The sequence below is a fragment of the Anolis sagrei genome, chromosome 1, assembly GCF_037176765.1.
Source record: "Anolis sagrei isolate rAnoSag1 chromosome 1, rAnoSag1.mat, whole genome shotgun sequence".
Classification (NCBI taxonomy): Eukaryota; Metazoa; Chordata; class Lepidosauria; order Squamata; family Dactyloidae; genus Anolis; species Anolis sagrei.
The window spans coordinates 219,856,562-219,868,617 of NC_090021.1; the positions used below are offsets into that span (position 1 = coordinate 219,856,562).

General features: G+C 42.1%; 1 protein-coding gene and 1 pseudogene across 8 annotated transcripts in view; both read right to left on the reverse strand.

Annotated features, from left to right (window-relative positions):
- The window catches only part of KALRN (kalirin RhoGEF kinase), a 607,994-nt gene that overhangs the window by 428,724 nt on the left and 167,214 nt on the right, over positions 1 to 12,056 (reverse strand). The window lies entirely within an intron of this gene.
- LOC132762202 (5S ribosomal RNA) lies at positions 1,646 to 1,764 on the reverse strand (annotated as a pseudogene).

Here is a 12,056-nt window from a genome sequence, read left to right on the forward strand (position 1 = left end):
ATTAGTCTGGCTGCCGAACGTTGAACAAGTTGAAGTTTCCTGGCCATCTTCAAGGGTAGCCCCACATAGAGTGCATTGCAGTAGTCCATTCTAGAGGTAACTAACGCATGGACCACCATGGTCAAGTCCAACTTCACGAGGTATGGATGCAGTTGGCACACAAGTTTTAATTGTGCAAAGGCCCTTCCGGCCACCGCTGACACCTCAGGTCTGTAACTTGGAAAGTCAGACTTGGCCATGGTGGTCCACACTCTCATTACATCCAGGATAGACTACTGCAACGTGCTCCACATGGGGATACCTTTGAAGACTATTCGGAAGCTTCAAATAGTCCAAGGAGAGGCAGCCGGATTAAGTACTGGGGTGGCATACACAACTCCCATGATATGTCAACTCCACTGGCTGCCTGTTTGCTACCGAGCCAGCATGGTGTTTTGAGATGGTTTTAAACAACTGATTTTAAAGTAGCTATAACTGATTTTAGTGTCTGTGTATATTTATAGTTATTTTATGTCCCGGCATGGAATGATTGCCATTTATATGTTGTGCTCTACCCGGACTCTCCATTTGGGTGAGAAGAGTGGAATATAAATGTTTCGAATAAATAATAAATAATAATATGTTTTCAAATTTTGATAGTTCTATGTTTAAAAACTAAATTCTTATCTATTCATGTTTTGCACAGCTCTATGACAGGTTTACATTCAGCAAGTATTGAAGCACTGCATGCAGAGGTGAGAAGGAGTTCCTCAACTGACTTTTTGCTTTCTAGAAATCTGCTACATTCACAAGAGCCAGCCAGAAAAAGAGGAGGCCAGTGGATGCAGGGGATAACTATTGTGTCAGAAGTTGGCAGGGAGGAAAAGGTTTGCTTGAATATCCAAGGTTTCATCTGTGGGGCTGTTAATGGGAGATGAAGCCAGGAAAATGATATATCGCAAAGGCTCAGGAAATGTGGTCTAGGGAAATGAAACTGTAATACGGACCACAATCAGAGAAGACTTCTGGGTTTTGAGCCTTGGATTGCCAGTACCTAATTTTCCATAGGACACTTCTTTGATGGATTATTTTGCATAACATGGTTTCTTTTAAAGTCTGCAGAGGAAAAAAATAACAAAGCCAAAAGGCCACACAAAATCACTGCTGTGCCATCCATCATACTGTGTTCACTGTCACAAAAGGTTATTATGTTCTTCGAAGATTACTGTGGACTGTAGGAGAGAAAAAGGGAGGGCAGGACACCAATATGAACACTACAGAGGAGGAAAGCACCAAGAGCTCAGGAAATGCCTAGTTTATTAGGCTTAGTACATTTTGAGTGGAAACTCTTTTGTCCAGGGCACTGTGTTCTGTATACATTATCGAAAACATGGCACAGAACAGAATGCCCAAACAAAGCAGTCTAAATCTAACCTAAGAAAAGAGATATGACTCACAGACCTTGCAAATTTTCTTTTGGGGGACTGAGATCACAGATGTAGCAGAAGTGCTGCATGTCAGAACAGGGCAGCCTGCGCTAAACTGCCACTCTCCAGATGTGTTGGGCTACATCTCCAATCTTCCCTGATATGTTTGATGGCTATCAGGGAACTGTGATTAAGCACCATGTCAGAGGAGCAATGAATCCACTTTTTTTGTTTTGTTTAGCCTACAGTACCCAGTATTCCCAGGCAGTCTCCCATCCAAGTTGTAACCAAGCCCAACCCTGCTTATCTTCCAAGATCAGATGAGATCCAGCATGTTCAGGGTGGTATTGCTGTAGGCATGAATCTACATAGTCAATCACTTGTATTCTGTCCCAATATCTGAAAAAGCATTATAGTTTTGTTTGATCACAACTGGTTGGAGATGATGGTGATTTTGAAGCAACTTTCTATAATATTCATTCCTACTATACAGAACAGTCAGGATAGCTATGATAAGGATGTAAAACTGAATAATTTTTAAATTCTCAGAAAGGCTTTTTGCATTGCTTCCTGAACGGTGTTCTGTAGTTCTTTGAATGTTGGGACTATGAAGCTGGAAGGTAGAATCGAAATCCCCAATTGGCCATGGAAAGTGACTGTCTGATAGTGGGCAAGTTACACACTCTCTCAGCCTCAGAGGGAAGTAGAGGCAACCTCCCTCTGAACAAATCTTGCCAAAGAAAACCCATAGTAGGTTAATGTCCCTGTAACGCAGAAATTATTTATGTATGAATACTTGTGGCTGCTACAGACTGCATTTAGATGACTTCAGAGAAAATACAACTATGAGGTACTTGCACAATACTTTTTACACTAGCATAGTGCCCCAAAATTTTCCTGCTCGATATCACTAGCATAGTGTCTTCTAATTTTCAACACAAAAGTTTCTGTTCCCCATTGATCCAACAGTGTATATAATAACTTTGCTTCCCGTCATCTGATTTTGTTGTTGTTTATTCATTTAGTCGCTTCCGACTCTTCATGACCTCATGGACTAATCCACGACAGAGCTCCCTGTCGGCCGTCACCACCGCCAGCTCCTTCAGAGTCAAGCCAGTCACTTCAAGGATGCCATCCATCCATCCTGCCCTTGGTCGGCCCCTCTTCCCTTTTCCTTCCATTTTCCCCAACATCATTGTCTTCTCTAAGCTTTCCTCTCTTCTCATGATGTGACCAAAGTACTTCAACTTTACCTCTAATATCCTTCCCTCCAATGAGCAGTCGGGCTTTATTTCCTGAAGTATGAACTGGTTGGATCTTCTCGTGGTCCGAGGCACTCTCAGAATTTTCCTCCAACACCACAGTTCAAAAGCATCTATCTTCCTTCGCTCAGCCTTCCTTGATGATTATAAGAAACTCAAAGCTGAATGCAAATAAACTGCCAGGGACTTGCAGCCAGCCTTGTGACTTAAGGAGAAGTAAAAAAAGATGCCCATAGTTGTGGAAACCAGCCTCCTCTGCTATACAGATAAACAACTGTGTGCTGTCCCTTGGACTCATCACTTGAAAATTTGAATGGGCACTATTAGTAGCAACTCTATCCCCAGTAATAAAGCTACATTTGCAAAGGCAGAGAGAAGGAATATGTGAACTTCCAAATGCTTGACTGCAATTCCCCACATCCTTCATTATTTCCCCTTGGTATCCATACCTGGAACCTCATCAAATAAGCCACTGGAATAGCCACACATTGTGGCAAATCTGGCAGTGCCCGCTGAGAGGCGTAGGAAACCTGTCACCCCACAGCCCGCATCACCCGTTTTACCTGTCACCCTATCTCACAGGGGAAGCCCTGGCTGCCCAGCTGATCCAATACAACATAGGAAGTCCCTGTTCCTGCAGTGACAGTCTGTGCCGGTTCGTCTATACTTTTGCGACAGAACTCCGCTAGAATTTGCTCTATGTTGTGGGATGGGAGCTGGCAGACTCTGTTGCAAAAGTATAGATGAATCGGTGCATGCCACCGAAAAATACCCTGTCTGATGAGGTCGTAAATGGCTGCTACCTTCCTGGAGAGTTCTGTTCTAAGAGAGGCACTTAATGATTAAGTTTGAGCCAATTTTTTTGTGAACCACTTTGGATTCTAATCAGGGAGTAAATTAAATCAATTAATAAATTTGCTACCCAGACTGTAGCTACTAGGAGCTGTACCCCAATAACAACTGGAGATACACATACCCACCACCACCACCACCATTCTTGCTCTCTGACTTCTTATGACCATCCATCGCTAGTGATACAGGGTTGTTCTTCCTTTTGTGTTGAATTACAACAAGCTGTGTTGCACCATAACAACAAAGAAGAGTTTTTTTTAGCAGCTAGGGAAGCCTACTATCTCTTTCCTCATTCATTCTTTTCAAACAGGAAATCACATGCTCCTATTAATATTTATTACCGTGTTTTAATGGCAAAGCCTACTTGTTCATTTCCATTTGAATTCATAGATGCATCATAAGAGCTTAGCATAGCATAAATCAACTTCCCATTTGCTCTCTTTCATTGATTGCAATTCAGGGCTATGTGCAAAGAAATGCATTATGAGATCAGTGATTTCCATTGGAAAGAGCCTCTTCTCCCTGCCCCATGGTTCTTCCTATGCCAGTTTCAAAACAAAGACTGGCTGAAAAATAGATGTCCAACTAGTCACTTTTTTATTGAACTGTTTTCTACCTATGAAATCAAAGGTTTCCCCAGACAAATATTGAATTAAATGAATTTAGTTTGTAAGGCATACTGACTATGGAATTGCAAAACCCAGGAGATTCTGAGCTAGCACTTATTCACATTCTGTTTTCTGCCACCAGTTTCTTTAATTATCCTTAAACTGTTTGGATTTTTTAAATCCCTTTAGTGGCTGCATGTGTCAATTCAGATATATCTGGCACAGGGCATGTCCTCTAAAAAATCATCATCTGCTATGCAGAGAACTTTAAACTCCAAGATCCATTTGCATCCCTTGGGATGCTATTACAGACTCAATATGACTGTGGATGCTACAGTGGGCTTTGGGACTTAGCCCAGATCTATATATTTGCACTAGGTCATGCAAATGTCGACTTTTGAGCTGGATGATTCAATGAGAAGATATGGTAAAAAACAGGGGATGCTCACAGTGCAGCTGGCTTATGGCACACAACCTCCTAGAAAGGTTGGACTACAATTCCCATAGATGGTTAGGAGATCAACATTGTTCTGGCTATGTGGGGCAACAGACCCAGAACAATGTATAGATCAGTGGTTCTCAACCTTGGGTCCCCAGATGTTTTTGGCCTACAACTCCCAGAAATCCCAACCAGTTTACCAGCTGTTAGGATTTCTGGGAATTGTAGGCCAAAAACATCTGGGGACCCAAGGTTGAGAACCACTGGTATAGATGAAGTAGTGGAAAGAAACAAGACCAGGCATTCTTCAATGTTGTTGATCTGCTTTCATGGTCTCCATTATATGTCATTAAGGTCCTGCCTCAATATAAAAACAATCTTACCCACCACCTACTTTGGCTAGGGTACACTTTGAGCAGCATAGTTCAGTTTTTCCGTTACGAGAGGGGAACCCAAACCTTTGGACAATAGCTCCAATAATCCTTGGACATAGATTTCTTGTCTTGCCAACTAGAGCTTTCATCCAGTCATATGCTGTTTTAAAGAAGCATCAATTCCATATTCCAAGAAATAATTCCCGGCTGCTCACTGGAGGGAAGGATATGAGAGGCAAAGATTAAGTACTTTAGCCACATCATAAGACATGAAAGCTTGAAGAAGATAATGATGCTGGGGGAAATGTAAGGAAAAGGGAAGAGGGGCCGACCAAGGGCAAGATGGAGGGGCCAACCAAGGGCAAGAACGAATAAACAACAACAACAACAACAAAACCAAATCCATCAACACTATGGGCTTTATCACACAAGACAAGAAATCAGTGTTGCAAGTGGACTGTCAGCTTTCGTGATGACCCTGCATGACACCATGTGCATCCCACTGCCAGTCTGCCTCCTCCTTTTGCTTACTCTGTCAATAGCTCACAATATTGCAATGTTCCCATCATTATCTTGATGTCATGGGTCCATTTCACCTCAATGCCAGCAGTAAAGCAAAGTCAGGAGGTGGAACTCTCCTCCTCTCCCACTCACTATTTCAGTTGTCTATTTTATATATTTTTTATAATTATATTGGCTTTTTTTCAAAGGTGGAATTGTACATGCAACTGCACTAAAATAAAAAAAATGGAAGAATGGTAGTGAGGGATGGTGAGGTTATGACTGTATGTAAAAATATGATTGGAGGACCACAAATTGTTGAAACTTCATAACTGCATTATGGAAGAGAAGTGAGATATCAAAGGTGCTCAACCTAGTATGTATTTGCTATCAATGACAGCACAATTACAGTGGAATAAGAGGCTAATGTGATAAAGTTGTATGAGTTTGCTGTAGGAAGCCGCAGCATAAGAACAGTGCACACAGACAGTGTTTTCTGTGTAAAGTGCAGAGCTGCCAATAAACAGCAGCTCTCTATTTGCATCCTGTTGAGAAGCTGCTGATTTGCCCGCATCTGTATCATTCTTTGAACATTGCTATAGATTGTCTGCCTCTTAATGAGATTTCCTGTATTTATTTTTTGGCTGTAACTCAATTGAAAGATTTTTTTCCTCTCTTCTAAGCCACAGCGTAGTAATGAATTTTCTCATTGCTCCCATCAATCTCTATCTCTTTGTTCTTCTCTTAAAAAGTAAAGAGAGACCATCTCCCTCAACAGCACAGAGCAGATTGTAATCAAACACTTCTGTCAGTGGGATTTTGTATGCTACCAGAGAAAAAAGGGACCAATGCAACTGGTATATTTAACAGCACCAAAACGATGCCTTCCTGTTTATCTCAGAGCTCATTCACTATATGCAAAGACATGCCTGGCTGATAGTGTTCTGTTTCACAACATACATTTCTAATGAAAGAACAAAATAGTTTCCATTCCTAAATGCTGCTTTTACAAAAGTTAGAATGTCTTACTATGATTGCTTTAAAAGAGACTGAAAGAAAGCAGAAGAAGGTACAGCCTCCTGGTCATGCATAGATCAGGTTTTCTTAAACTCTTCACACTTGTGACCCCTACACACTTGTGACCCCTACATAAACAGAGAAATGTTTATGTGACCGTAGGTATATAAAACAGGTATCAAATCAAAGGCTTACAAATAATAAATTATAATTTGATGTCCACTAAAGGCATCAGAAGAGCTGAAAAACCAAGAACAAGCCACAAGAGTAAAGACAAAGATCCATCCAGAGGAAAAGTGTTCTTACCATAGATTAAGAGAGTGGTTCTCAACCTTTCTAATGCCATGACCCCTAAATACAGTTCCTCATGTTGTGGTAAACCTCAACCATAAAATTATTTTTGTTGCTACTTTTACTACTGTTATGAATTGAAATGTAAATATCTGGTTATTGTTACAAATTGAACATACTTAAAGTATAGTGATTCATCACAAAAATAATATGCTTGGGGGAGTATGGACAACGGATGATGGGATTTGCAATAACTTCAACCGATTCAGCTCTGACTTCCATATACCACTGAGACCCCCACGAATTATAGACCTGAACCAAACTTGGCACAGAGAACCCCCATGACGAACAGAAAATACAGGAGGGGTTTGGGAGGAATTGACAGTGATTTAGGGGAGATGTAGTTCACTTACATCCGGAGAGCACTGTGAACCCAAACAACTATGGATCTGGACCAAACTTGGCAGAAATACTCAATATGCCCAAATTTGAACACTAGTGGAGTTTGGGAAAAATAGACCCTGGCATTTGGGAGTTGCAGTTGTGTGCATTTATAGTTCACCTGCCATCAAATAGCATTCTGAACACCAACAACAATGAAATAGAACTAAACTTGGCATACAGAATTCCCATGACCAACAGAAAATACCAGAGAGGTTTGGGGAAAGTAAGGAAAAGAGGCTTGAAGTTATAGTTCACCTGCCATCACAGAGCATCCTGAAAATTTCTCCTGAATTCCTCCTCCCCATTTAGAGGCGCCGTTGGAAGAGAACCGAGAGGGGAAGGAAGAAGAGCCTAGGGGAGGAGGACAGCAGGCGGGAAGAGTACAGCGCAGAGCGGCAGTAGCAAAATTTGCCCTCCTTCTTGTCCTCCAGGGTCTTAATACTTCTCCTCTGCATTTGGAGTGCCCAAATGGAGAGGAGGAGGAGGAAGTGCCCTGGAGGAGAAGGAGGAGGGCAAACCTAGCTGCTGCTGTTGCCCCGCACTCCTCTTATTGCTCTTTGAAGCTTCCACCAGAAGTGGAGACCTCAAAGGGCAGCAGGAAGAAAACGGCACAGGGCAGCAGAAGCAAGATTTGCCCTCCTTCTCCTCCTCCAGGGTCTTCCTCCTCCTCCTCTCCATTTGTAGTGCCCAAACAGAGAGCAGGAGGAAGAGCCCAGAAGAGAAGGACAAAGGCAGGCCTCGCTGCTGCTGCTGCCCCACACTCCTCCCGCTGCTCATCCAGGCTTCCACCACAAGTGGAGGCCTCGAAGGGTAGCGGGAAGAGCATGGCATGGGGAAGCAGCAGAAAAGCCTTTCCTCCTCTCCGTTCTCTTGCAGTGGTGCCTCTAAATGGAGATGCAAGCCTTGCTGCGGGGGAGTGGCCTCATCTTCTTCTTCCAGCTCCTCCTCGCTGCCGGATTCGCCCCCTCCACCTCCCAGGAATGGCTGCAGGGGCACCGTAGCAGGGTGCGCCCTGAGCATGAGCATCTCTGGCACTGGAAATAGTGGCAGGTAAAGCCTCTCCGCCTGGCCTGGGCCCTCCTGAGTTGCCCCAGGGGCCTGGCAGCCATTACAGGGAGGCAGAGAGGGCAGTGCCAAAGGTGGCATAGCAACCCCTCGGAAATGACCAATTGACCCCTCTGTGGGTTGCGACCCCCAGGTTGAGAACCACTGGCTTAAGGTAACTACTGACTGCATAGGGAAACTGATGTTATTTGATTTGTTTATGGGCGCTGTGTTTGGTGGCCCTTATGTAGACTTGCCCACAGCTACATGGCCTGCAGTGGTTAAAGGATCCCTCTTATCCTTTGCCAACCATAGCATTTGTTGAATTTTCTTGGTGAGTCTGTAGATAGTTTGTAGGCTGTTTCTTCATCAGCTTCCCTATGCAGCCAGTGGTTCCATTGATGTGTGGTAAGAACACCTTCCTTTTAGGTGCCTCTTTATCTTTATTCCTGTGACTTGTTCTACGTCTTGCAGCTCTTCTGATGTCTGCAGGAGAGACATCACTACCACTACCATCATCCTTTCTCTGTGCTGATCAGTTCAGGGAAGGGAGTGAGTTGTTCTCATGTTGTTGCCACTCCTCCTAGCTGCCCTGGACCTGTTGCGTCTGAGGAGGCCATAACTTGGCAGCCAACAGTATAGTCAAAAAGGAATGGGTTGCTCTAAATTTAGCCATTCAGCAAAAATATGTAAATGTATTCAGGAGGTCACATTTAGTGTTTTGCACAACATTTCACAATGCCCTTTATTTTGGTCAAGACGCTGATCTGCTCCTTTTACACTTTAAAATGCTTTAATGTGATAATACCCAAGTCTATCTGAAATGACTACAGCTGGAGTCGAATAAAACAGTGACCCTTTGAATAGCACTACAACTGAATTATTTTTGAAAGCTTTACCTTTTATCATAAGCAATAAGCCATGGCCAAGAGACAGCTCTCCCTTTCTTCCATGGCCCTCCTGGTTTATCTAAAGAACATTTGGCCTTTATGAGGTGTAAAGCTTTTGTTGTCAATCAAAACTTGCTGCTTCTTCAGCTCTGATACATTGGAATTCAGAGATTATAATAAAAGAGATCTTTTGAGTCAAAACCTTCCTGTGAAGCAGAACTTTTTCAATGTAAAATAGTGGGTTAAATCACTATGCCACCATGCCAACTCAACAGTTTCTCCCAACGGAGACCTTTTAAAATATATTATTCTGACAGAACAAGCCCACAATATCAAAATCTTGCACATGCTGCTTATGAAGATGGCTCACTGCAGATGACTAAAATATCTAGACAAAACCTTCAAACAAAGTCTGTTAAGTCTTAACTAATCATATGGTTAATCATATTGTTGCGCTTACTATTAGGGTGAAAAAAGTGTATCTACACACCTACACCCACTGTGGAAACTAAAAATCTAGTCACTCAGCCCACTACAATCTAGCAGCTGTAACTATGGAACCCAGAGTGTTTCTCCGGATTAATCACAAATGCAAAATATGTGACTCTATCATCTCAAATGTTTTTCATTCTCACCACGAAACATAGTCTTGACACATTGTAATAAATAAACATAAAGAATTAAGCACTGGTAGATTTTTTTTTTACTTTTTGCCATTTTAATGAAAATGTGGTTCCAAAGTTTTGCAGAGAAAAAACAATGGGTCAGATTTACACTGGGCTAGCCTTACTTGCAATTTGAATCCATTGTTTCATGTCCTAGTCTCCAGAGCAGCAGAGAACAAGCTTTCGCCTCCTCAAAGTGACATCTTTTCAAATATTTAAACATGGCTCCCATGCTCTCTCTCAGCCTTCTTTTCTCCAAGCTAAACATCCCCAGCACCCTCAGCTTTTCCTCATAGGACTTGGCTTCCGAATCTTGTGTCATTTTGGTTGCCTTTCTCTGGACACGTTCCAGCTTGTTCATATCCTTCTTGAATTGCGGTGCCCAGAACTGGACACACTATTATTCCAGGTGAAGTCTGACCAAAGCAGAATAGAGTGACACTATGACTTCCTTTGATTGAAATACTATTCTCCTATTCATTTCTTCCCTTGATCTAGATCAATGGTTCTTAACCTGTAAATTGTGGACCACCAGTGGGCCACAAGCACGAAAATCTGGTCTGCAAGCCTCCTTCCTCTTTATTTATTTATTTATATTTTATTTCCACTCCTTTCATGCCGCCTGCCATTTGTTCCCTGTTGCTGACCATGGCATATGTTCTGTTTCAGAAACTAGAGTTGATATGGTCTATCCCATGAAATTTTCTAATCAGCAACCCAAACCGGATCTAAAGTTGACCAAAAACTGATTTGTAACCCTTTTGGTACTAATGTTGGAGAGTGGTCCCTGGTCAAAGTGGTCCCTGGTCAAGTAGTCCCTGGTCAAGTGGTCCCTGGTCAAAAAAGTTGGGAACCACTGATCTAGATACTATAATCCTATTCATGCAGCCTAGAATCGTATTGTCTATATTTGTTTGTGTTGATAGTATGACAAGGGCAGTCAGAGGTTGGTTAAATCTGATTGGTTGTTGGGTTATCATGGATGCATAGCCCTTTGCAGTAGAAATGTATCGATTTTAGAGTGACTAGGAAGAAAAGGGGCGGAGCTAGATAAAATACAGGGGAACATTTTAACAAAGTGTGAGTCTCTAGCCTTGAGCTGGAGTGAAGAGGACCAATTTTTAAGTTGTAGTTTCCATTGTTGTACTTAAGTAAAGAAAAAGGCCAGTGTAAGTCTAAAATATCAGTTAAGTAGAACTGAGAGACAAAAATTCCTTTGGGAATAAGTTTTTAGTCAAAGTATTGACAAAAAAGAGTGAAATAAAAGTCTTAAGTTAGCCAGCCTGGAGGCTGAGGAGAAAAATATTTTAAAGAGGAAGAAAGTGGCCTAACAGAGAGAAACAAGTTAACTCTTTGAAAGTTATGTAATAACCATTTGATGTATTCAAAGGAGTGAAAGACAGTTGCAAAAATATCCAAGTGGAACTGAAGTAAAGTACTTTGTAACAGATAAGCTTATATGCCAGAGAATTCATGAATAAACATTTCCTTGTTTCAACATACATATTGAAGTCTTGTGTCAAGTTACAGGAATTAAAGTTACATGGCTGGGGGTCAGTTTGTGATTAGGTTGAAGAAACCTGTGAGGAGAAATGGAAGTTACATATTGACTCCAGGTTTGCATTACAAATAGAGGGTACATACACAGACATATAAAGATTGCACTTTGTATCAAACACATATTAATAAAGGTGTGTTCTAAGCATGAACTACAAGACCCTGCATTTGTGAGGTTTGATCCCTCACTTCCCCTGTACCAGCCTCATCGCCTCTTGAGGACATACGTAAATATATGCCCTCTGTCCTCTCTATGTTATGTCACATTATTAATTGGTGGCAGTGTTACGATTATAATTATTTGTGTAGGACCGCTACACTGTTCAAATTCAGTTTGTTAGTTTTGGTCAAACTCTCTAATCTGTTATGGTCATTTTGGATTCCAGTTATATCCTCTGGGGGTAATAGCCATCTTTCCCAGTTTGGGGTCATCTGCAAATTTGATATGGATGCCTTCTACTCAATTGCCCAAATCATTGATAAAGGTGTTGAATAGCACTGGACCAAGGACAGATCCCTGTAGCACCCCACTGGTCACTTCTCTCCAGGATGAAGGTGAGCCATTGGTGACGACCCTTTGGGTTCAGCTAGTCAGTCAATTCCCAATCCACCAAACAGTAGCATTGTTTGGCCCACATTTCCCTAGCTTCTTTGTGAGCATCTCATGGGGAATCTTGTCAAAGGCTTGACTGCATTTAATCAGAAC